The 24,435-nt window shown below is 39.0% G+C and overlaps 1 long non-coding RNA gene across 1 annotated transcript in view; it reads right to left on the reverse strand.

Moving 5' to 3' along the window:
- Window positions 1–8,262: 8,262 nt before the first annotated feature.
- LOC148150624 (uncharacterized) overlaps window positions 8,263–24,435 on the reverse strand; it is a 103,458-nt gene continuing 87,285 nt past the window's right edge. The window contains exons 2-3 of the long non-coding RNA XR_015751868.1: window positions 15,710–15,861; window positions 8,263–9,585 (exon numbers count right to left, since the gene is read on the reverse strand). This is a non-coding gene — a long non-coding RNA (uncharacterized LOC148150624). The remainder of the gene's footprint in view (window positions 9,586–15,709; window positions 15,862–24,435) is intronic.

A 24,435-nucleotide genomic window follows, 5' to 3' on the forward strand; every position in this document is an offset into this window, starting at 1 on the left:
CATGTCACCTACAGCCGGGAACTCCGAGCATACAACGGCGGAGGTTGCCGGGAGTTGTAGTTTCGGTCGTGACTAAAGTGAAAGCACTCCAGCCTGCGAGAGGCCGTTCCTGATGAAACATCGATTTTACTGCTCCTCGGATGCTGCCTGAACTGCTGTGATCTTCCAGCACCACTAATCCAGAATCTGGTTTCCAGCATCTGCAGTCATTGTTTTTACCATTGTTTTCTCTTGAATATGCATATCAACAAAGTCATTTTGCAAATATCAGTCTTTGAGCACACTTTTTGATTAGGACTCTGGAGTTGCCTTGGCAATGGATATGATGACTAGGAAGTTGATTGGTGTTTGTCATAAATAGTAAAAAAAAATGCACATTTTGTCTCTTTTTTACCAAAACATATGTACTCAAATAGTTACAATTTTTCTAACTACCCGATTGCAGACCAAGGAATCTACTGTCTCATGGGTTATGTCAAATTTTTTAAAAGCACATCAAAACGTCAAAGTTTCTATCAAAGCCTTGAATGAACAGAAAACAACAAGGGTTGCCAACTCCTTATTTTCAACCCCGTCCCCTTAGCCTCACTTTTCCACTCTCTGTAAATTCCTTCGACCTAAAATCCCCTGGGATATCGGCATTTGCCTCTTGCGCATCTATAATTTTAAATACTCCACCATTTATGACCTTGCTTTTAGATACCCAAGACGAAGGCACCCTGCAATATCCTCTCCAGACCTCAGCCTCGCAACTTCACTTTCTTCCTTTAAGAAATTTTTCTGATCGTGGTGTGGGCATCTGCCTCCTGTGGTTTGCTGGACTATTGTAAATTTTAATGCTTGACACGTTTTATTATACTTTTATGTAAAATAAAAGGTATGATTAGAAGCATTCTATTATGGGACATTTGTTATTTCATTTAACTTATGTTGTTTGGGTCCCCTGTATTGACGAATCTTTGCTCACAAAATATTTTGACGCGAGCAATTTACAAGGCTTAGAAGATCAACTACAGGGATAAAACAAAAATGATGGGGAAGAAGGGAACTGAAGGTGGGAAACAATTTACAGCAGGGGATCGTGAGTTGGAAGGAATGTTAATTATCACCCTATTATTACAACAGTTCTTATTGTCAAGATATTGGAATCTTTAATTGACAGAGAACTTTGAGCGATTGTCAAGATATATTTGTAAGGGGTATGTGCTTAGCAAGCCTAATTGAATCTTTTGAGAAATTAATTAGAGTAGTAGATGGAGGAATGTCTATGTATGCAGTTTATATGATCTCCCAGGAGCTTTGCATAAGATATTGCTGACTCAAATTGAAGCTGCTGCAATTGGTGATAAAATCTTGACTTGCTTAGGTGCTTCTTTAGGCAGTGGAACATAGAGAGTATGAATAATGGGTCAATATGGTTTGTCAATGGAACAAACTTGAAGGAACTAAGTGGTGGTGTTTCACAAGGTTGCTGGGATCTCAACTACTTACTAATTTATTGATAACTTAGATAACACAATAGAGAGTCTTACATGTAACTTTACAAATGATCCAAGAATAGATGGAATGGCAAGTAATGTAGACAAGAGCATGACATTGCAAAGATATACTGATAGTTTGAGGGAGCAGACAACATCATTCCTGATGGATTCCAACAATGGTAGGTTGAGGTCATACATTTTTGACCCATAAAAGATCCAAGTAATTTTAAAATCATGAAATATTAGAAATATTGGAGATCCAAAGAGATTGAATGGGTCGGTGTACACAGATCAATGAAATATAGTGCATTGTCAAGGAAAACATGAGTAAATTCTAATTGGATGTCAGCCATTTTTTTGGAGTAGACTGGGATATAAGTGGAGGAAATTTTGCTACAGCTATTAAAAGCAAAGGTTAAAGCATATCATTCACCACCATGTTCACTACTCCTGAGAATACATTGGTTTTGCACTCACCAGTGGTTAAATTAAAAGGATAATTGTTGAAACTACTCATATTCCCAGGAAGGTTATCATTGAGAGAAAAACTAAATTTATGATTTTCAAAGGAAATAATAGAAAAACCTTTATTCTAGTAGGGAGTCCATGATAAGGTGACATGGAGTTACATGTTGCTGTAAATTGTGATCCTGTATCTGTGCCTCCTGATCTATAGATAGGACGCTACCACTGTGGCACATGCGCCCCAGATACCCACATTTATGATTAATCCGTAAACTAAGCCAGTACATTGGAGACTGTAGGGAGGTACCTAGTGACCAGGCAGAGGTTGTCTTGACAGCATTCACCACTAAATGTGTTCTGTGCCCTCATTTGCTGTTCCGTATATGTGTAATGCAACTGGAAAATGATTGGGGCACCAGCCAGGATGGGTGGTGTTAGTGTCATTTTGATCGGCAAAAGCATGTGATCTATGTCTGCTGGACATTAGGACATTGAAAAGGCAAATACAGGAAGCATCTGATTGCAAACTCCAGCTCTATTTCAATTGCAAGCACTTCTTTGCTGGGGGAAACAATGGCTGAGGTGGTATTATTGCTAGACTATTAATCCAGAAATTTAGGTAATATTCTGGAAACCCAGGTTTGAATCCCACCACAGCAATAGTGGAATTTGAATTCAATAAATATCTGTAATTAAGGATCAAATAATGACCATGAAATCATTGTTGATTGTCAGAAAAACGCATCTAATTCACTAATGTCCTTCAGGGAAGGATATATTCCATTATTACCTGGTCTGGCCTATATGTGTCTCCAGACTCACAGCAATATGGTTGACTCTTAACTGCCCTCTGAAATGGTCTAGCAAGTGCTCAGGTGTAATAATCACTACAAAGTCTCAAAAGACAAATGAAACGGTCAGACAACAAGGCATCAACCGAGACACCAGAAATTACAGCAGTAAAAACAGCTTGCAATTTTTGTGCATATTTTGTGTAGCTCAGGTTGTAAGTTTGCTCACTGAGCTGGCAGGTTTGTTCTCAGATGTTTCTTCACCATGCTAGGTAACCTCATCAGTGAGCCTCTGTTGAAGCACTGTATTCTGCTCCACTTTCTATTTATGTGTCTTGGTCTGTTGTGGTGGGGATATCACTTCCGGTTCTTTTTCTGCGAGGTTGGTAAATGGGGTCCTAATCGATGTGTTTGTTGTTGGAGTTCTGGTTTGAATGCTAGGCCTCCAGAAATGTCCATGTGTATCTTTGTTTCGCCTGTCCCAGGGTGGATGCATTGTCCCAGTCGAACTGGTGTCCCTTGTTGTCTGTGTGTAAGGATACTAGTGTTAATTGGCATGTCTGTTGGTGGCTAGTTGGTGCTCATGTATCCTGGTGGCTAGTTTCCTGCCAGTCTGTCTGATGTAATGTTTGTTGCAGTCCTTTCAGGGTATTTTGTATATGATGTTAGTTCTGCTAGTTGTTGGTACAGGGTCCTTGAGATTCATCAAGAGTTGTTTCAGTGTGTTGGTAGGTTTGTGGGCTACCATGATGCCAAGGGGCCGGAGTAGACTAGTCATCATCTCCAAGATGTCATTAATGTATGGTAGTGTGGGTAGAGTCTCTAGACATGTTGTGTCTTCTTGTTAAGAATTGTTGTATAAGAATCAGCAAACAAGTGCTTATCGGTTCTTGAATGTGTTATATAAGTATTTTTCTTCACCATCTCGTAATTCCTGGATGTTGCTGTGTGTTGTGGCTCATTTAAATAATGTCCTGATGATTGCTCCAGTAGTTGAGCATCTGGTCTGTGTGTCACTTTCCTGGAGACGCTGGTCTGCAGCTCTGCATTGGCTTTTCGTTCCACTGTGACATCTAGGAAGGGGAGTCTGTTGTTCTCTTCTTCTTTGGTGAATCTTATACCAGTAAGGAAGTTGTTTATGTGTTTGTGGGTTTCTTCTAATTTGTTCTATTTCATGTTGACAAAGGTGTCATCCACATAGTGGATCCAAAGCTTGGGCTGGATCGTGGGGAGGGCTGCTCATTCCAACCTCTGCATAACTGCTTCTGCCAAGAATCCTGATATTGGTGATCCCATGGGTGTCCCGTTGATTTGTTTAGAGGTCTTGTCATTGAAGGTGAAGTGGGTTGTGAGGCACAGGTCAACTAGCTTGTGCATGCTGTCCTTGCTAATGGAGTTGGTGCTGTCTGGTGTTTGTGTCCTTGGTTCGTCTAGTAGTGCGGCCAGTGTTTCTTTGGCCAGGGTGATGTGTATTGATGTGACTAGTGTCGTCACATCGAAAGAAACCATACCTTGTTGTCTTCTACCTTGGTGTCTTTGATGATGTTCAGGAATTCCTGGGTGGAGTGGATGGAGTGGAGTGAATTTTCTACGAGGTATTTCAGTTTGCGTTGAAGTTCCTTTGCTAGTTTATATGAGACTATGGGTCTGAGGGCAGCCCCTGGATTGTGTACTTCTGGTAATCCGTAGAAATGGAGTGTGTTGGATCCTTCAGGTTTCATTCTTTGGCTGTCTGTTTTGTTCATTTCACCTGTCTTGTGGAGTTTCTTCGGTGATATTGTAATCCAGATTTCTAGTTATGGAGTCAGGGCCATCACCACCTGTCTTGTTGGATGTTAATTGAAAGAGTTCAGAAAAGATTTACAAGGATGTTGCCAGGGTTGATGGGTTTGAGCTATAGGGAGAGGCTGAATAGGGTGTGGCTATTTTCACTGAAGCTTTGGAGGCTGAGGAGTGACCTTATAAAGGTTTATAAAATCATGAGGGACATGGATAGGATAAATAGACAAGGTCTTTTCCTCGGGATGGGGGAGTCCAAAACTAGAGGGCATAGGTTTAAGGTGAGAGGGGAACGATTTAAAAGGGACTAAGGGGCAACTTTTTCACACAGAGGGTAGTATGTGTATGGAATGTGCTGCCAGAGGACGTTGTGGAGGCTGGTACAAATAAAAGGGATCTGGATGATTATATGAATAGGAAGGGTTTGCAGGAATATGGGCCAAATGCTGGCAAGTGGGACTACATTAATTTAGAATATCTGATCAGCATGGATTAGTTGGGTCAAATGGTCTGTTTCTGTGCTGTATATCTCAGTGACTTTGTGACCTGCAAAGTCCTCACATCCACAAACATTCTGTCACTCCACCATTAACATTCACTAGCAGCATAGAGTCATAGAGATGTACAGCATGGAAACAGACCCTTCAGTCCAACCCGTCCATGCCGACCAGATATCCCAACCCAATCTAGTCCTACCTGCCAGCACACGGCCCATAACCCTCCAAACCCTTCCTATTCATATACCCATCCAAATGCCTCTTAAATGTTGCAATTGTACCAGCCTCCACCACATCCTCTGGTAGCTCATTCCATACACACAGTATGTACCATCGAAGAGATGCACTGCATAAGTTTGCCAAAGATCCTTAGACAGGACTTTTCCAACTCACAATCACTTCCATCTAAACAAACAAGGACACCAGTTACATGGGAACACCATCACCTGTGAGTTGCCCTCCATCACCATCACCAAACTACTCACCATCCTGACTTGGAAATATATCACTGTTCCTTCATTGTCACTGGGTCAAAGCCCTGGCATTTCTTCCCTAATGGCATTGTAGATCCAACTACAGCGATTCAAGAAGACAGCTCACCCCATCTTCTCAAGGCAACTAGGGACAGCCATAAATGATGGTCCACCCAACAACATGTAAATTCCATGATGTAATAAAACAAATAATTCAATGAAAATATGCAATGCATGCAGAGTAAACCTGTTTATGCGGCAAATTTTGGTCAATGGCAGATTGCAACATGTCATTGGTACTGGCTAAACTTACATTGGCATTCAGTAATGCAGAAGATAGCAGCAATACCTTAAAAGGAGAAAGCTGACCAAAAGCATTCCATAACTTTGAAACTTCCAAGGGTTCTCTGGGACAAGAGGCACACCACTGTGTCACACGTCATGTTAATAGGACATTGAATTCAATGATGCATGAAATGGTTGACGCGGCTGTGGGATCAGAAGTGTATCAGAGCACAGCCACCATTCTGTTTTGATGTGTTGGTTGTTCAGCCAGCACAGGACCTTCACCAAGTTGGTGAACATTCTGCAGCTGACGCCATGGTGAAGCAGATGAAGGAACTACTGATGGTGAATTTCCACAGTTTAGTCCACACAGAATGTGCCACACAATCCTGCTGAGCTGTGCTCAGCACAGTTGCAGCAGGCAATGTAGTGATGTGATAGATGCTAAGGAACTGGTAACATGGTGCAATCATCCGAGAAGAAAGATGAAACTCTCCTTGTAGGTGATAGAGCTGAAAGTGATTGATGCTCAATTCTATTCGATGCAAGCTGGGTGTAGAAAACCATCACTGATTGTCAGGGCCATGATGCCAGCATGTAGTTCACTTTATATTCCTTTCTGGTGGCTCTCAAGAGGAGCTCATTTTTGGTCTTGTCCGGATACTTGCCTATCCATGATATTCCTCTATTCCACAATGACAAGATGCAGATTAACAGTGGGCTTTGGAGAAAGAATAATAATGATTTAGAGAAGGTATTTAGGTGGAACACGGCTAAGAACATGTAAACTGTGCAAGGGTGTGTCTGGCATAATGGCTATGTGCTGTAGGTCACTGTGTTTTTATATTGCAAGACTGACAATATTTGTCCAGGTGCTCAGTGACCTTTGAAAAATGGTGCAGGTGGAAGGGATGGCATATACCCAGTCAGTTGCTCTGTGAATGCCACATTTGGTACAATGGGGATAGAAGCAGACATGAGGGACACCATGAGGTGAGATGGTTAGTTTATAATGTGAGTTGTGTAGGTTAGGGCAATAAATCTCATTAGGTTTCACAGAGAGAATCGCTCCAAAAACTTGACGCAACTTGCACGTGATCTAAAAACATAAAATTTGACCTGAGGTGTCTGGACAGAGAAGGTAGGGAAACATTGTTCCTCTTTAGTAGAATGGTGGATAATCAATGAATTTGAAGTAGAAGTTTTTGTAGCAGCAAGTCAGAAATTCACAATGCATGAGGATGATGGATATGGAAATCATGGGCACTTAAAGAAAAGAAAATAAAGACTATGGTGACTATTGTGTCAATCTGTTATGAATGCAATAGCGAGGGAGCCATTCCATTTGTCCAATCATTAGTATTGTTTCCTATCACTAAGGTCTTGATTTATTGGACACTGGAGGCTAATTCTTGCATGTTGTTTTAACCAAACTCAATGCACTTCTCGAATCATCACAATAAGTCTGTTTATTGAATCTTGTACACCTGTCCACTGGGAAAAGCACTTGTGATCAGCCTATGTTATCTAAAATGATTGCTAATATAGTAGAACTATACAGCTACAGACACTGTACAGTAAATTCTCTTCTTTATTTTAACAATCAACCTATAAAAATCAGTACTACTCATTATACAAAACGTTATGCAGATTTTCATATTCAATTGATTTAACTAGATCTAATTTTCAATTGTAAGACATGTTATATTTTAACATACTGTAGATTAGCAAAATGGCTGTAGAAGTGAACAATTTAACATAGCCAAATTCAAAGGTTGTTAGGAATCAAGTGATTCATTCATCAATGAGCTGCTTTGTTATTTTTAGCAAATATAAAAGATGAACTTATTCATTTATTTGAAGTTGTAAAGAATTCAAAGCACTATACACTAACACAGTGCAGCCTCTAATTTCTTAAGATATCACTGGCAGTGTGATGGCTACGGATGACAGCTGACCGAAGGCCATTCAAACTAAAACAATGCAAGCCTTTTACAGTACGACAATTGTCTCCTAACAATAATCCTTTCTCATTTTTGAATGTCAGCAATTCAGAATCTCAATGTGTTGGACTATCAAATAAAATGTTTTCAGAGACAGTTTAGTAATTCAGTAGTAATTATTTTAATCATTCCTGGCAAAGGATGGTTTCTAATGAGCTCTTGCCTGCTGTGGATTCCAGGGAGAATGAATTCTCTTTGTGTTGACAAAGAGGCCCAACACACTGGAGAAAATAAAATGGCTGGACAAATCATTCATCTATGCAAATATCAGTGGCGAATGGTCAAATGCATTTATTACTAACCTCATTATCGTAAACAAGACAAAAATCATGACTGGCTGTCATTGACATGTTGGCAAGCGTGATTTGTGTGCCCCTTACTGATATTCTAAGGATTGGAAAAGGCATTCCAACAGGGATTTGTTTATAAAAGTAAATTTCGCAGAGACAGATACTTGAGACAAATTTGATTGACAAATATTATTCATTTTTGGAAATACCATTGTATATTTAATTAAAGAACAGACTAAAATGAAAAGTAATAGTCTTTACTACTAAACAAGCATACTTATTCATAAATATTTTGTAGCAGTTCTTTATTACAACATTGAACATTCACAGATCACAATCAGCAATAAGAAATTGCAAGCATATGTCTGGATTAAATAATAGATACTGTTTTAATGAAACATTAAATTTGCTCACTGGAAGCCAAAAATATAACCCATAGATATTTTGATAATATGCTTTTGAATTTAAAAGACATTAATATAGAGGGTTGTGCAAGGGAATTTGTTTCATTTCTCAGGATCTCAATTACAATAGTTGCACACACAAACAGTGACACCACAATATTGCTCCACCAGTACACTTAGTTAATGTATTTTCTTCTTTCACCTTAGAATATTGATGTGATCTCTACAGACGTTGCATAAACTGAGTAGGATGTCACATTCCAGATTATGTGATTGTTTTTAGGCAGAAAGGGCTTGGATAAAGGCTATAGGCTCATCGATTGACCTTCACTTCATAGACAATATATATGCAGGTTCTTAACTTTCTATTGTGTTTTGATGTGACTGAATAGGCCAATTGTTGACTAGTTGGTCTTTGTTTATGTACAGCAAGATATCCCATGAATTAGTGGGATTTTAAGTGCAGGATTTGCTTCCTGTTATTTCCTCCCTTACCACTGCTCTGCCTCATCATTAATATATTTGGGATCATTGCAGGCTGATGGATAAATTATGGTCATTTTGAATGATTGGCCTCCCACTCATCAGTGTCAATGTTGTTGCACTTCAAACAAAGTCCAAAGTGTCTTTGGAACATTTTCCTTGGTGTCCCCACCTCCCCTCCCCCAACCCCTACACAGCCCTGAGAATGCAAACCATTTGAGAACGGAGAAAACAGGACCGAGCAGGGGATATGCATTTCAGCCTTACAGATACAGTTTCCTGTCTATCTTAATTGGATTTGGAGGAGTTTTGGCTGAATACTGATAGATATTGCTTTAAAAAGGTTGATAGTATTTGTTCAAAGGTCCTTCTGTTGAATCTCGAGGTTATGGAAAGGTATTGCTGGCAGAATATCTATTGTGCTCTTATTTGTCACTGATACACAGTCCGGGGTATACCAGCACTTTTGAAAAGGCCTTTATTGTCAAATACTTGCTGCCATATTTGTAGAAGGTTGAGTTGGTGCGGCTGATCCTGCCAAAGTAAGGGAAGTGCTCAGCATATTCCAAAGTTGCATCTTCAGCTTTTATGGGAGGTGGAGGATTTCACTGACCAGCTCTGGTTGATACATGACCTGGAAAAATATTAATTATTATGATTACATTTCAAAAAAACAAAGCATTGTTCCACAAGTTAGAAAAAGACACTAGTCTGAGACAGTAATTAATTAAGCTGGAAATTAGTTCGCCTGGACACTAGCTTCCTAGGTTGTAAATATTAAGCAATTTGATGGTTTGTCCTTGTATTGATAAATAATTCACTGTCATTTATGTGATATTTAATGGATGGCAGGAAGAGCCAAAAGAAACATGGCAACATGTCTGAAACTCACCAAAGCCTGGAACTTCAACAGCAAGATCTCATTAACATTTTATTTTCCTATTTCCTGCCTAGCAACCAAACAGATGCTAACATTCTTTGAAAATGGTGGCTGTTGGGTTCAGGAGCAGGGCTTTCAGAGTCAGGGCTCCATGACACTTTAGTTAAGTGAGGGAACTCTTCTGTCCCCATGGAAATTCAATGTTGCACAATCAATGAGATGCATTTTAAATGTCAGTGTTATAGTGTAAGAAATCTGAAACTGTTTCTGGAGATGGGATGGTTGGCAATACTGGAAGGTGGAGTTAAAGACAATTAAAAAGAAAGAGTCTTCTTTTCCTGTTTTTAAAATGTGTTACCTTCCTTGAGTGGGACTTTAAATTAGAAAATAATAAAACATGAAAATTGTCAAATAAAAATAACCAAGTGTAATAATAATAGCAAGAACCAAAAAGGTTTCTGATAGATAGCAACTTGTACCATGATAGCAAAGCATCTTAGAATGATATGAAAGTATGATCTTGCTATAAATTGAAGATATTAATGTTGCAAACAGTGCATCAGTTGGCATGTGGTGTAAGTGATACATTAGTTGTTGTAATGCAAGAATTCATTCTGTATTAACAGCTTTCTTTTATGTATTAATGACTTGTTTTGGGACAGAATCAAAAATAACATCTGGTAAGATTCTGTCAATCATTAGCAAGCTAATTTAACTATGAGTTACATTTGACATTGGTGTAATGGTAAACACATGGTTCATGCCAATGTTAACAGATGTTGGTTCTCGATGCTGATTCTTATATTGTGTATTAAGTCCAATGAGACACTATAACAAGGGTAAATAGCTCAACAAATTAATATTGGTAATTGCTCTGATAAAATAAGTCTGCAAAAGTTGTAACTGGTGCTAATATGCAAACCTCTAATACCTATTTCATGTTCCGATAACCCAAGTTCAGTGGTATTTGAACTTGAAGGAAAAAATTAAATGACTAAAAGTTCAGTTAACTGGCACATGAGGGAGAGAGTTACAATCTTTTTTAATGTATTATAAGTGAAAAGAAATTAGTGGCCACTACTTCTGAAAGGACTTATAGGACACAAAATGTTGATATTATTTTAAGTTTGTTAGTGATCTGAAATGGGATTGGAGTTTTTACAAAAACCTAGTTATTGTCAAAGCTATTCCTTTACCTCCTCCTTCACGTATAAAATACCATGGTGGTAATGACAGGCACTCTACATGCTCTCCTTTCTTTGTCATTTTACAGACCCATGCCTAGAGGGCTGGTAAAATATAATCTGAAGTATCCAAAGAAAATGAACTCATCCGGATGCATTATTTGACATAAAATCAGTTATTGTTGTACAAGGTTGTATGTATCTGAAAGGACTAATGCTGACGAAAGCATGAAGTACCACTTAATGTCAGAGGAACAATTTGTTTAAGATAGAACAGTGTCTCCTTGTTAGACTACCAGGTGGTTTTCTGCTACCACACTGGGCCAAAGCAGGCCCTTTTGAACCCTACAAAAAAGTAGGGGGGTGGGGGCATTATGGTGATAAATCAGATGGATTTCGCACCATGAGCTGTGATGAGGGTTCCACTTACAACTAACAGCACTTCAAATCGCATTGATCAATTAAGGAGAGCATTAAGGTTTGTTGAAGACAAGCATAATTGGAAAATATTTAATAACCTATTTTGAAGTCATGGCGTCCTACAGCATGGAGACAGGCCCTTCAGCCCAAACTGGTCCATGCTGACTAAAATGTCCATTCACGCTAACCCCATTTTCATGCACTTGGACCATATCCTTCTAATACTTCCCTATTCATGTATTTGTCCGAATGCCTTTTAACTGTTGTTAATGTACCCACCTCAACCATTTCAGCTTGCAGCTCATTCCATATGCATACCACCCTCTGTGTAAAAAGTTGCCCCTCAGGTTCCCTTTTATTCTTTCTCCTCTAATCTTAAACCTTAAACCTTTAGTCCTTGATTATCCAACCCGGGAAAACACTCTTGAGTGCATTCACTCTATCCATGTCTCTCATGGTCTTATACACCTCTATAAGATCCCCCAGTCTCCTACGCTCTAAAGAAAAAAGTCCTACCTTGTCCAACCTCTCCCTATAACTCAGACCCTTGAGTCCTGGCAACATCCTTGTAAATTTATTCTGCAGTTTCCAGTTTAATAGCATCCTTCCTATAGCAAGGTGACCAAAGCTGAACACAATATTCCAAGTGCGGCCTCATCAACATCCTGTACAACTGCAAATAACTTCCCAACTTCTAGACTCACTGCTCTGTTTGATGAAGGCCAGTGTGCCAAAAGTCTTCTTCACTGCCTTGTCTACCAGTGACTCCACTTTCAGAGAACCGAGAAGCTGAACTCCAAGGTCTCTCTGTTCCACTATACTCCTTAGGACACTACCATTCACCATGAAAGTCCGACCTTGATTTGACTTTCCAAAACTCAAAATCTCACACTTGTCTATGTTAAACTCGATTTGCCATTTCTTGGTCCACTTCCCCAGCTGATCAAGGTCCTGCTGCAATTTCTGATAACCTTCCTCACTGTCCACGATACTGCCTGTTTTAGTGTCATTTGCAAACTTACTGTCATGCCTTATACATTATTGTCCAAATTATTGATATAAATAGCAAACAGCAATAGGTCCAGCATGATCAGTGAGGTACATCACTAGTCACAGGCCTCCAGTTCGACAAGCATCGTTCCACTATTACCCTCTGTTTCCTATCATCAAGCCCATTGTGCATCCAATTTGCTATCTCCCCCCTGGAGAGACCCCCATATGGTCTAACCATCCAGAGCAGCCTACCATGTGGAACTTTATCAAAGCTCTTACTGAAATTCATATAGACTACATGCATCGGCCTGCCTTCATCAACCTTCCTGGTCACTTCATCGAAGAACTCTAACAAATTTGTGAGGCATGATCTCCCATGCACAAAGTCATGCTCACTACTCCTAATCAAACCCCGTCTTTCCAAAAGCAGGTACATCTTATCCCTCAGAATCCTTTCAAGTAACTTACCTATCCCAGATGTTACACTTACTGGTCTTTAATTCCCATGGTTTACTTTGCAGCCCTTCCTTGAATAATGGCACAACATCCGCTACTCTCCAGTCTTCTGGGACCTCACCTGTGGCTCATGATGATCCAAAAATATCAGCCAGGGCCCTCACAATTTCTTCTCTTAGCTTCTTGCAGGGTTCTTGGATATATCTGGTCAGGACCAAGAGATCTATCCACCTTCATTCATTCTAATATGTCCAACACCTCCTCTACTGTGACATGGACTGTACCCAAGACGTGACCACTGCCTTCCCCAAGATCCCAAGTCTTCATGTCTTTCTCCACAGTAAACACAGAGGAGAAATATTCATTGAGGATCTTGTCCATCTCCTGCACACGTTCCACACGCACATTCCACTTTGATCCGTGAGGGGTCCTATTTTCTGTCTAGTTATTATTTTTTCTTTAAAATACTTAAAGAACCTCTTTGGATTCACCCTAATCTTCTCAGCTAAGGGTATCCTGTGGCCCCTTTTCACCCTCCCAATTTCCTTCTTCAGTAAGCTCCTATATCCCCTACATACCTCCAGGGATTCCCTAGATCCCAGTTGCCTGTACCTGATCCATGCTTCCTTTTTTCTAGTCAAAGCATCAATATCTCTTATCATCCAGGGTTCCCTACTCCTGCCAAACTTGCCCATTACTTCATAGGAATATTTAGACCTTGAACTCTAGCTATCTGTTTTAAAGACCTCCAAATTGCCAGAGGTCCTTTTGCCTGCAAACAAACTACTCCAATCAACCCCTGCAAGCTTCTGTCTAATTCCATTAAAATTCACCTTGCCCCAAGTGAATGATATATAGAAATTGATCAATAAGATGTCTCAAAAGAGACTCATTGGAAAAGTATAGCAAAGGAAAAGTAGCAGCACAAAAATCATTAGGCGAAATGAACATTCACAGTTTGGAGCTAGATTTCAAGGATCTCTGGACCAGAATCAGAAAATTGGGACCCAATGTTTTTGGGTACAAATTAATCTTAAATCCAAAACAATTGCATAAGTCTTCATTCATAAATATTGATTACTTTAGGATATATTTGTTGTTTTTAAGAAGAAGAACAAAGAAGAAAAAATATTAAGGCCTTAACCTGACTAGTAACAGCTCCGGCATAACACTGTTATAACTTTGGCACTGTGCCCAAGAACAATCAGTGAGAGGATGAATACCTTTATTCTAGAATCATAGAATCTGAAGAGGAAAACATTCTGTTCTATTACGACCTTCATTTTATGGTACCTTGCAATTCTTCCTGAAAAAATTAAGCTCTTCACAATTCTCTGCATTATCTTTAATCTACCATTTGTCCACCCATTCCACCCACCTACCTATCTCCTTTACAAGTTCTACCATCTACCGCAATTTCCAAACAACTTCCAAACCCCAACATCTATAGCCTATAAGAAAAAGGGCAACAGATGCATGCGAAAACCACTACAGGTAGTTCTTCTATAATCCGATGGATGTGTTCTTGCACAAACACCTGGTTCAGAAAAATTGCGCTTTAGAAACAGCGGTTAAAATATTATTGATGTTGAGGGGTCCTATTTTCTCTCTAGTTATTCTTTTTCCTTTAATATATTTAAAGAACCTATTTGGATTTACCCTAACCTTCTCAGCCATTTTTTAAAAAATGCTTGCACTTTAGCGACAGGGTCCTCAATTTGTCAATCGCGTTATAGTGAGTTCACATTAACGAAACAGATGTTGTAGCAGAACGACCTGTGTCTGTAAATGCCCCTTCAAACCTCCAGCATTCTGATTTGAACTATATTGATGTTTCTTCATTTTTGCTGAGTCAAAATCCTGGAAATCCGTTCCTAACAACATAACCCCTTTCCAACAATGGGTGTCCCTAACTCTAAGGACTACAGCAGTTCAAGAAGATTATCACTACGTTGTCCAAGACAATTAGAGATGAATAACAAACACTTGCATGATTAGTAATACATTCAACCTATCCTCTTTACACTTAACAATGCTGCCAAGTTTCATACCATCTGTAAATTTTGAAATTGTGCCCTGTACACTAAAGTTAGGTCATTAATATATATAAGGAAGAGCAGGGGTCTTCATAGTGAGAAGCACACTATGAAACTTCCTCCTGCCTAAATATCATTTCCATTCATTTCTAATCGGCTTTCTGTCACTCAGAAAATTTTAAATTCATGTCGCTACTCCCATTTTTATTCTACTTTTCCTCACGAGTCTGTTGTGCAGCACTCAAATTTTTTTTCAAAGTCCATCAGTAACCATAGCATTTCCCTCATCAATTCTCTCTATTACTTCACCAAACAAATCAAGCAAGTTAGTTAAGCACAATTTGCCCTTAACAAATCCAAGCTGGCTTTCCTTAACTAACTTGCATTTTCACAAATGGCTGTTAATTTTGTCCCAAATAATTGTTTCTAAAGGGGGTTTTGAGAAGATTTGTAGCTCAGGTTGAGGCTCTGGATGTAGGTTTGTTTGCTGGACTAGTTGATGTTCATGTATCCTGGTGGCTAGTTTTCTGCCTGTTTGTCCAATGTCTTGTTTGTGACAATTCTTGCATGGTATTTTGTAAATATTAGTTTGGTTTAGTCTGGAGGTTTGAAGGGGTATTTGCACACACAGGTCATTTTGCTACAATATATGTTTCGTTAACATGAACTCATTATAATGAGATTGTAACAAACACTACATTAGACAAACAGGCAGAAAACTAGCCACCAGGATACATAAACATCAACTAGCCACAAAGCAACATGACCCTCTCTCACTAGTATACTTACATACACATAAGGAAGGACACCACTTCGACTGGGACAACACATCCATCCTAGGACAAGCCAAACAGAGACACGCACGAGAATTCCTAGAAGCATGGCATGCCAACTGAAACTCTATTGACAAACACATTGATTTGGACCGCATTTACCACCCCCTGAGAAAAAGAACAGGAAATGACATCACCATAGGAAATGACATTACCAGAGGAAATGACATCACCAACACAAAAAAGCCAAACATAAATAGAAAGTGGGACACATCAGCAGTGCTTTGTCCTAGTATGGTGACGAAATGTCTGAACATGAACCTTCCAGCTCAGTGAGCAAATCTACATCCAGAATTGTTTCTAAAATTTGCCCCACCACTCTGGTTAAAGTATTGGGTCTGTAGTTGCTTATACTCTTTTTCTGAACAAGAGTATTGAATTTGCAAATCTCCATCCTCTAGCATGAACTCTCTAAATAAGGAAGTTTGGAAATTTATGGCTGGTGTCACAGCAATTTTCACCCTTACATCCTTCAGTATCCTTGGATGGATTTCATTCAGTCCTGGTGATGGATCAATCCTAAGGACAACTGATCTATATAATACCCCATCTTTATCAATTTTTAGGCCAAGTGTCTCAACTATCAGCGGTTTCATTGGACAGCATCTTCCAAGAAAGCACTTGTAGAATCAAAGAAAAGTTACAACACACAAAGAGGCCATTCTGTCTATTATGCTTGTGCTACCTCACTGTAGGAGCATTCCTCCAGTGCCAATTCCTTGTTTTTTTTTAACCACTGCAGCCTACAATATTTTTCATTTCTGCTGATGATCAAATTCTCTTTGAAAGCCTTGACTGACCCTACCTCCACCATACCCTCAGGCAAGACATTTTTGATCCTGAACACTCAATGCATGAAAAGATTTTCCTCACTTTGCCATTTCTCCCTTTGCCAATTACCTTAAATCACTGCCCACTTGTTCTTGAATCCGTCACCAAAGGAAAGTGTTTCTCCCTATCTATTCTGCCCAAACCCAGCATGATTCGAATACTTGTATCAAATCTCCACTTTTCTCTAAAAAGAACCATACCATCTTCTCCAACCTTTCTGCATAATTGAAGTTCCCAGTTCCAGAATCAAATCTTGTGAATCTCTTTTGCCCCTTCTTTAAGCCTTCACATCCCTCATAAAGAGTAACGTCCTCAACTTGATACAAAACTCCAGTTGAGGCCAAACCAGTATTTTATACAAGTCTATCATAATATCCTGGCATTTCAACTCTATACTACTATTGATACTTACGCTACATAAGCTATTCTCTCAATTTGTCTAGCTATATTCAATGATTTATGCACATATACATCTTTGGAATATGTCCCTCTTTGGAAGTTTACTTCATATTTTTAAAGATCTCAACTCGAGGCAATATTGGACAAGTCATATTCCAAAAATTAAACTTGGCTTGGCAGATAATATATTTACTTTTTGCTGTTATTTAATGTGATAGTTAGTCACTGGAACATTCTCACAAGCCTGTAGGTGTTCTTCAATGACAGAACATAAGTTTATCAATGAAATTGAAAAAAATCCATATATATGAGAGTTAGAAAGATCTTAACACCAACAACAAAAGAAAGTTTCAACATTTTTCCCATCATTATCCTCTTATGATTGTCAATTCCAGTGAAATTTGTTCCTATCATAACTTTTAGTGGTTACTCAACTGACTCCTCAGAGGTTCTTTTCCATAGCCTGTACAGACAATTTTAATGATTCCTTTCTGAATCTGCTGGCATGAACATTTCTCAATTCTGATGGTCAAACCTTTCTCAGTTTTAAAACCCGAAAATGTTTTCTCCCTTCTGAATTGAACACCTGAACTGAGATCATATTCTATTCTGAGGTTAAAACTAAACAAATGGCATTCTAGTCTGTAATAAACTCAGCAGTACAAACATCCCATCCATTAGTGTAACAGAATTTCTTCCACTTTTCCACAGCCATGTGCTTTCTTAGAATTGATGCATTTAGATCACTGTTCCAAACAAAAAATCTTTGCAGTACTGACCCACATGTATCTTCCTCTTTTTAAAGTCCAAATTGCAAAATATAGTAAATATCATATATGTTAATTGTAATAATGTTTCTCTACGTTTTTCCTACCAACATGAACCACTTCACACTTGAATTAAATTTTATCTGCCACATGCCTGTTCACTCCACTAAGCTATCTTTATTTTTCTGCAATTCTATAATCTGATCTACATGGTACACAATATTTCCATGTTTAGCATCATCCACAGATTTTGAAATTGTGTCATATAAAGATCTAGGTCATTAATTACAGCAGTAAGAATAGGGATCCTAACACCAATCCATAGGGAACTACACTAATAAGCAAGTATTTACCACTACATCTTGTTTCCTGGCACCAAGTCAATTTCATATCAATTTTCTAGCTTTATTCCATGAGCCATATTTATTTCTACAGGACGTCGCATGGCACTTTGTCAAATGCCTTATGGGAGTCAAATACACAACATCAACAGGATTACCCTGACCGCTTTGTTACCTCATTGAAAAACTCCACCATGTGAGTTAAATATGATTTCACTCCACAAATCCATGCGGAATTTCCTTAATTAACCCACATTTTCCCAAGTGACCTTTAATTTTATCCTGAATTATCATTTCTAAGATTTCTTCACCACTAATGTTCAACTTTCGGGCTTAGTGGTTGCTGAACTTATGTTTACACCTTTTTTTGATCAAGTGAGTAATATTTTCAATAAAATAGGAAGCACTGGAAAACTCCAGCATTTGTAAGGAGAGAAATAGTTCCACTTTGAGTCAATTCTGAGTCTTCATCAGAACTGAAGAAAACAGAAAGTGGTGTTGTTACTGAACCAGACACCCAGAATAATGGTCTGGTGGCATGTTTCCAAACCCCATCATGCCATTAATAAAACTGAAATTAAAAACTAGTCGAAGAATGACCAATCAAACATTGTTGAATGTCTTAAAAATTTTCAGGTTCACGAAAGTCCTCCAGAAATAGAAAATCTGACGTCCTCACCTGGCCTGACCTTCATGCGACTCCAGGCTTATATTAACATGGCCAAATGTTAAGCCATTGTGTTTATGTGGTTAGTCTAGTTCAGTTTCTGGTCTACAATATCCACAGAATATCAATAGTGGGAGATTCAGTGATGAGAATGCCTTTGAAAGTCAAACGGCAATTGTTAGATTGTCTCTTATTGTTTGGCATGAATGTTGTTTGCACAATTGGCAGCTCAAGCCTGCATACAGTCCAGGTCTTGCTGTGTTTTGTTGTGGACTGTTTCGGTATCTGAGGAGTCACAAATGGTGCTGAACATTATGCAATCATCGATGACCATCCCCACTTCTGACCATATGATGGTGGGAAGGTAATTGAGGAAGCAGCTGAAGATGGTTGGGCGTAGACACTACCTTGAGGAAATCGTGGAGTCATGTCCTGGAACTGCGATGTCTGATTGCAACAACCACAACCATCTTCTGTTATGCCAGGGGTATGACTCCAATAGCGAAGAGCTTTCCCCCTGATTTCAATTGACACTAGTTTTGCCCCTGTATGCCTTGGTTATTTCTTCTTGTCTGTCTGACAGTCTCTCATTCAATCGAGCCCCTATACACGTTTAAGCTGCAAGCTGGTCACATCTATGAATATGCTATTTACAAAGTTCTCAACCAGTACACTGCATAGACAGCAGCTGGTTCTCAAGCTCTGGGTTACAGTTGATAACATTTCTGGATATATAATTATGCATGACATGGAAAATGTCCCAGAGTTAGCTAATAGATACTCCAGGATGTCTGTTAAAAAAAAAGTATTACTTAAAAGATGAAGACTGATGCCAAAATCTTGTAGTTACATCGTTAGCAGCCAAGGTCTCCTCAAAGTTTGTTGATTTTTACAGCGTGGTAATATAAGTATTGGTCAGTTACAATGCACCAGGTGTAATAATTGTATCAAAGTGCCAAAATGGTATACATTTATCGCGAGCAAATCTGTAACATTTCTACAATTTTTATCTGTTCTTTGCTGCTCAGCAGATGCAATAAGATTGCCTTAACTATTCAGCAACAAATTTTCATTAACTTCTTTGCACTAATTAGTACATACAGTATCTCTCGCAAACTGCAGCCACAAATATTTAACTTTAGCAGTCAGATTTTTAAGTTCCTAGCTTCTCTTGAGCAACTAGAATCCCGATCCAAATCAAAAAGGACGCAGGATGTCCAAGTGCTAGAGACGTCCTATTCATGACTAAAACCTCTGTTTGTAGAATGCCTGTAGTGAAGAATGATGTTTGTTTTATTCACATACAATAAATAAATACCATTTCAAAAACTTCAAGGCTGAAGAAGCATTTGAGGCAGTTTCATCAATAATTTTAATGGATTACAATCCATCGATTACTGTTACCGTTTTACGAGGAATACATACCCTTACAGAAAAGAAAGCCTTACCTATCAGAAATCCCTGCCCAGAATTATGTTTGAAACAGGAATATCCTGTCCATCATTATAAATGCATAGTTTGAGATACCTCACTGCTGATGAGCATCAAATTTCAGAAAAAAACAGGTGATCTTTGTTCATTGCAAGTTAAGTACAAACAGCAATTGACCTTCACTCTAAGTGACCTCTTAGCTCACCCGAGTACAATGAAGATTGAACTCTCCTTTAACATTTCACCACGCAGTCTGTCATGACTATCAAAAGAAGCAGTGTCTCTGAAATACATAAGGGTCTGTGGGAAAACTTGACTGAGTAAAAATCCAATGAATAAAACCAGTCTCCTCTAGCCGATATCACAATGAAGTTTTAGGATTTTTTTACTTCTGTGCCCATAACTACTCCCACACTGCCTTGGTCCTTGCATTCTTTATACTTATTTTTGCCAACAGCGCTTTTCGTAATCTTTGTGGGAAAAAGGTTATTCTGAGAAAGGTGTGACATTTTAGAGAAATGTACATAATATCTGCTATTAAATAAACTAAATATTCAATATGATATAAAGAGTTCAGTTTGTTGTTCATTTGAATCTTGCTTTTTCCTTCAAACCCTGATTTAGTTTTGCTCAATTGGAGTGGAATTTGCTTTAAAGGCAGTGCTCTTTAATACAGTAATATTGAGGCATCTCTTGTCAGAATACTACAGTACATCCTCAAGAACACAGGCATTTTTTTTCTTTAATTTCTCCAAATTCAAGCTCTACCTTAAAAATAATACTTTGGAAGATGAACATAATCAAATACAATGTTGCATGAATCTATGAACAATTTACTTAATCAAGCATTCTGCACTATTACCTTGTATCCCCAGTCCATTCATTAATACAGATACTTCACACACATCAGTAAAATTACTTGTCTTCCAAATTAGTCCCAGTGAGTCATGGCATGACTAGTTTACTGTCCTGTAATATTTACAAGGTCAGTAAATAGAAGATTGTCAAGAAAGGATATGATAACTCCTCCCTCTTCTCATGAATCTTCTTAGATGCTCATTTACATATAAATGCTGATGAACTATTTTACTTACTGGCAATTTGGTTTGTTTTTAAAATATGGTTGTCCTTTGTTTTTTGGTTTTCGCTGAAAAGAGAGATATACTGTTGAAACTTCTTCCCTTGCAATCATCAGAACAAAAACAAGAATGCCAAAGTTCAAACAATTCACAACTTATGCTACAAGAGAAAAAGGTGTTCATTAGCTGGCAAGTCAACTCTGATTGGTCAAGGCAAAGCCATAGAAAAAGCAAAATGGGAAAGAAATACAATTATGACAGAATTCCAGAGCACTGAGATATGCCCTTTAGCCAGCCACAGCCACCAAATGTGCATGCCTCCAATCTGCCTCCAGGGCTGGTTGACTGTATTTCACTCCTACCTCTCTGAAGAGAAAACGTGTGTATACAGGGCACCTTGCCTGTCCATCATTTAGGACTTTAGCATAATTTTGGCCCAGTCAGTTAGTAAAAGGATGGAAAACTGCAGTAGTAGCTAATTGAATGTTCTCCATCTTAGCAATGGAAGAGTTAGAGTTTTTCCCATCTAATGCTGGATGTGAGGGTATAAGAGACAGTGAAGAGTGGTTTAAGAAGATGATTTGTCGTAGATAAATGAAGCCACACATTATGTTGCATTCCAGGATGATGCTAGAACCACGTACATTTTTCCGAGATAAGAACAAAACCTGATTGTATTTTTTTTCTTATGATCCAAAAAGATCTGACATTGAATGGTTAAACCAAGAGTCCAACATAAGCTTTCAAGTTTGAATTCCTAACACTTAAAAAAGTACATTTGAGTGATTCACTGTGTGAATGACCAGGGTGAGAGTAATGGTTTTACTGGGATTAGGACATCAAAGGTACAGGTGAAGGTGCTGTTGAGCCAATCAGGCACTGCTGAATTGTTTGAAGAAAGGATTAGAAGTGTGATAGTTGGAGTTTTGAAAGTGCAGTTGGAATTTGAATTGGAAAGTTGTGTTTTTTAGCATTGGATATCAAAGGAGCTACAGTTAGGACACAGAATGTAGAACAATACAGCAGAGGAATGGGCCCTTTGGCCCATGATATTGTGCTGAACATAATACCAAAGTAAGTTACTCTTCTGCCTGTCCATGGTCCATCTCCCTCCACTCCTTGTATTTTCATGTGCTTACCCAAAAGTCCCTTAAATGCCCCCTACATATCTGCCTCCAACTCCAGCACATTCCAGACTCCTACAACTTTGTATGTAAAAATCTTATCCGTCCATTTCCTTTGAACTTTCCCCCTTTCACCTTAAATGCATGCTCTCTCATATTAGACATTTCATCTCTGGGAAAAACATTCTGACTGTCAACCCTGTCTATGCACCTCATAATTTTATAGACTTCCATTAAGTGTCCCCGAGCCTCCACCACTCCACAGATATCAACTCGAGTTTGACTAGTGTCTCTTTATAGGCCATACCCTCTAATCCAAGCAGCATCCTGGTAAACCTCTTCTGCACACTCTCCAAAGTCTCCATATCCTTCCTGTAATATGGAGACCACAATTGAATGCAATACTGTAGGTGTGGTCTAACCAAAGTCTTATAAAGCTGCAACATGACATCCTGACTCTTGTATTAAATTCCCCAACCAATAAAGACAAGCATGCCATATGCTTTCTTTACCACCACCCTATCTAATTGGTGTGGCCACTTTCAGGGAGCCAAGGACTTGAACCCAAGATCTCTGTGTACATCAATGCTGTTCAAGATCCTGCCATTAACACTTGATCTCCCAAAGTGCAGCACCTCACAATTACAGGGGGATGGAAAAGAGATACTGAGGGGAAGTGATAGGTAGTGTTCAACTACCAATGTTTACCCTTCCACTTCTTGACACTCCTACTCTGCATGCTCTGCAGTTTTAGCACATCTACATGGCACAAATTCTGCAGTTTTAGCGGATCTGGACACGAGCTGCTCCGATTGCTCACATGCTTTTGGCTAGTTGGCTCTGGGTTTTGGAACTTATGAAGGTCCCACCTAAGATTCCTCTCCTGCACCTACACTTGATGTGAGACAGCAATGGTGAGAAGTAGAAGCACTTTGAACTGAGTCTCCTTATCCAAATCACCTTTCACCATTATCCCTCTCATGGCCCATCCCGGTCATCTTATTAATAATGAGCTGGAGCTGCAGATCAGTTGGATGATGAAGGGATTTCGTGCAACCTATTTAAGCTTCATTTACAGCACACCTGACATTGGTAAAGGCCTGTTTGAATTCACCTTTGATGCTTCTTGCAGGTGACCACTCTTTTTATGGATAAAGACATTACTGCAGAGGCCTGTGACAACATGTTGCTGTGCTTCAGATAGATTTCTCCAAGCTCTGTAAATGTGCAAAATACAGCTGGAAAGTCTGTTAGTGCGTCACATGCTCTTTGCTACCATTCCAGAACATCCTCCATTGATGGCCCCTAAGGGACAGCATCTGTGAGTAACTGGGCAGTCTTGAAATGTCCTACAATTGTGATGTCTGAGTCACCAAATAAAAAGCCAACCAAAGGATGAGGATTTGAGGTGGTGCATAGTCTGTATGAGTTGAACAGCATCCCCTGTGTGAGTCACTTCCTTTGATGAGTCACTACCATCCTCTCCTACCACTCTTCTAAAGAAATGAAGATGTGAATTAGAATTGTTAAGGTAAGAATTTTTTAAATAATCAATGTGCAGGTGATAATATTTTTATCTGATGCTTAAGTCAGGTTGACATGAGTGAGTTTGACGATTTGACAGTCTGATCTTTAATTTTGACATCAGGTTGCTGAGAGATCCTCATCTCGATGGCCAAACATGACAGGACTCAATTAATAATCACCACCTCCTCCCCCTGCAGCTTGTCAGTTGCAAGATTGCCGAAGAGTCATCTCAAGGAGAGAAAGAAGACACCTATAAGTGATAATAATGGCATGTGTTGATTGATGAGTTTCAAACATTGCTTGAGATGACTAAGATGGAGAAGATGTGAATTAGAATTGTTAAGGTAAGAAGTTTGAAGACAAAAGCGAGTACCAATGCTGCATGGACATGTGAAAATGTGAGAAAATAAATACAGTACAACCTCAATTATCTGAACACCAATTATCCGAAGAAGATCTCAAGATCCCATAAAAATGGCATTAGGCAACTCAGCATTCAGTTATCAGTTAAATGGC

Source organism: Chiloscyllium plagiosum, unplaced genomic scaffold (assembly GCF_037043375.1).
Source record: "Chiloscyllium plagiosum isolate Xiang-an unplaced genomic scaffold, Cpla_swu_hap1 HiC_scaffold_3, whole genome shotgun sequence".
Lineage (NCBI taxonomy): Eukaryota > Metazoa > Chordata > Chondrichthyes > Orectolobiformes > Hemiscylliidae > Chiloscyllium > Chiloscyllium plagiosum.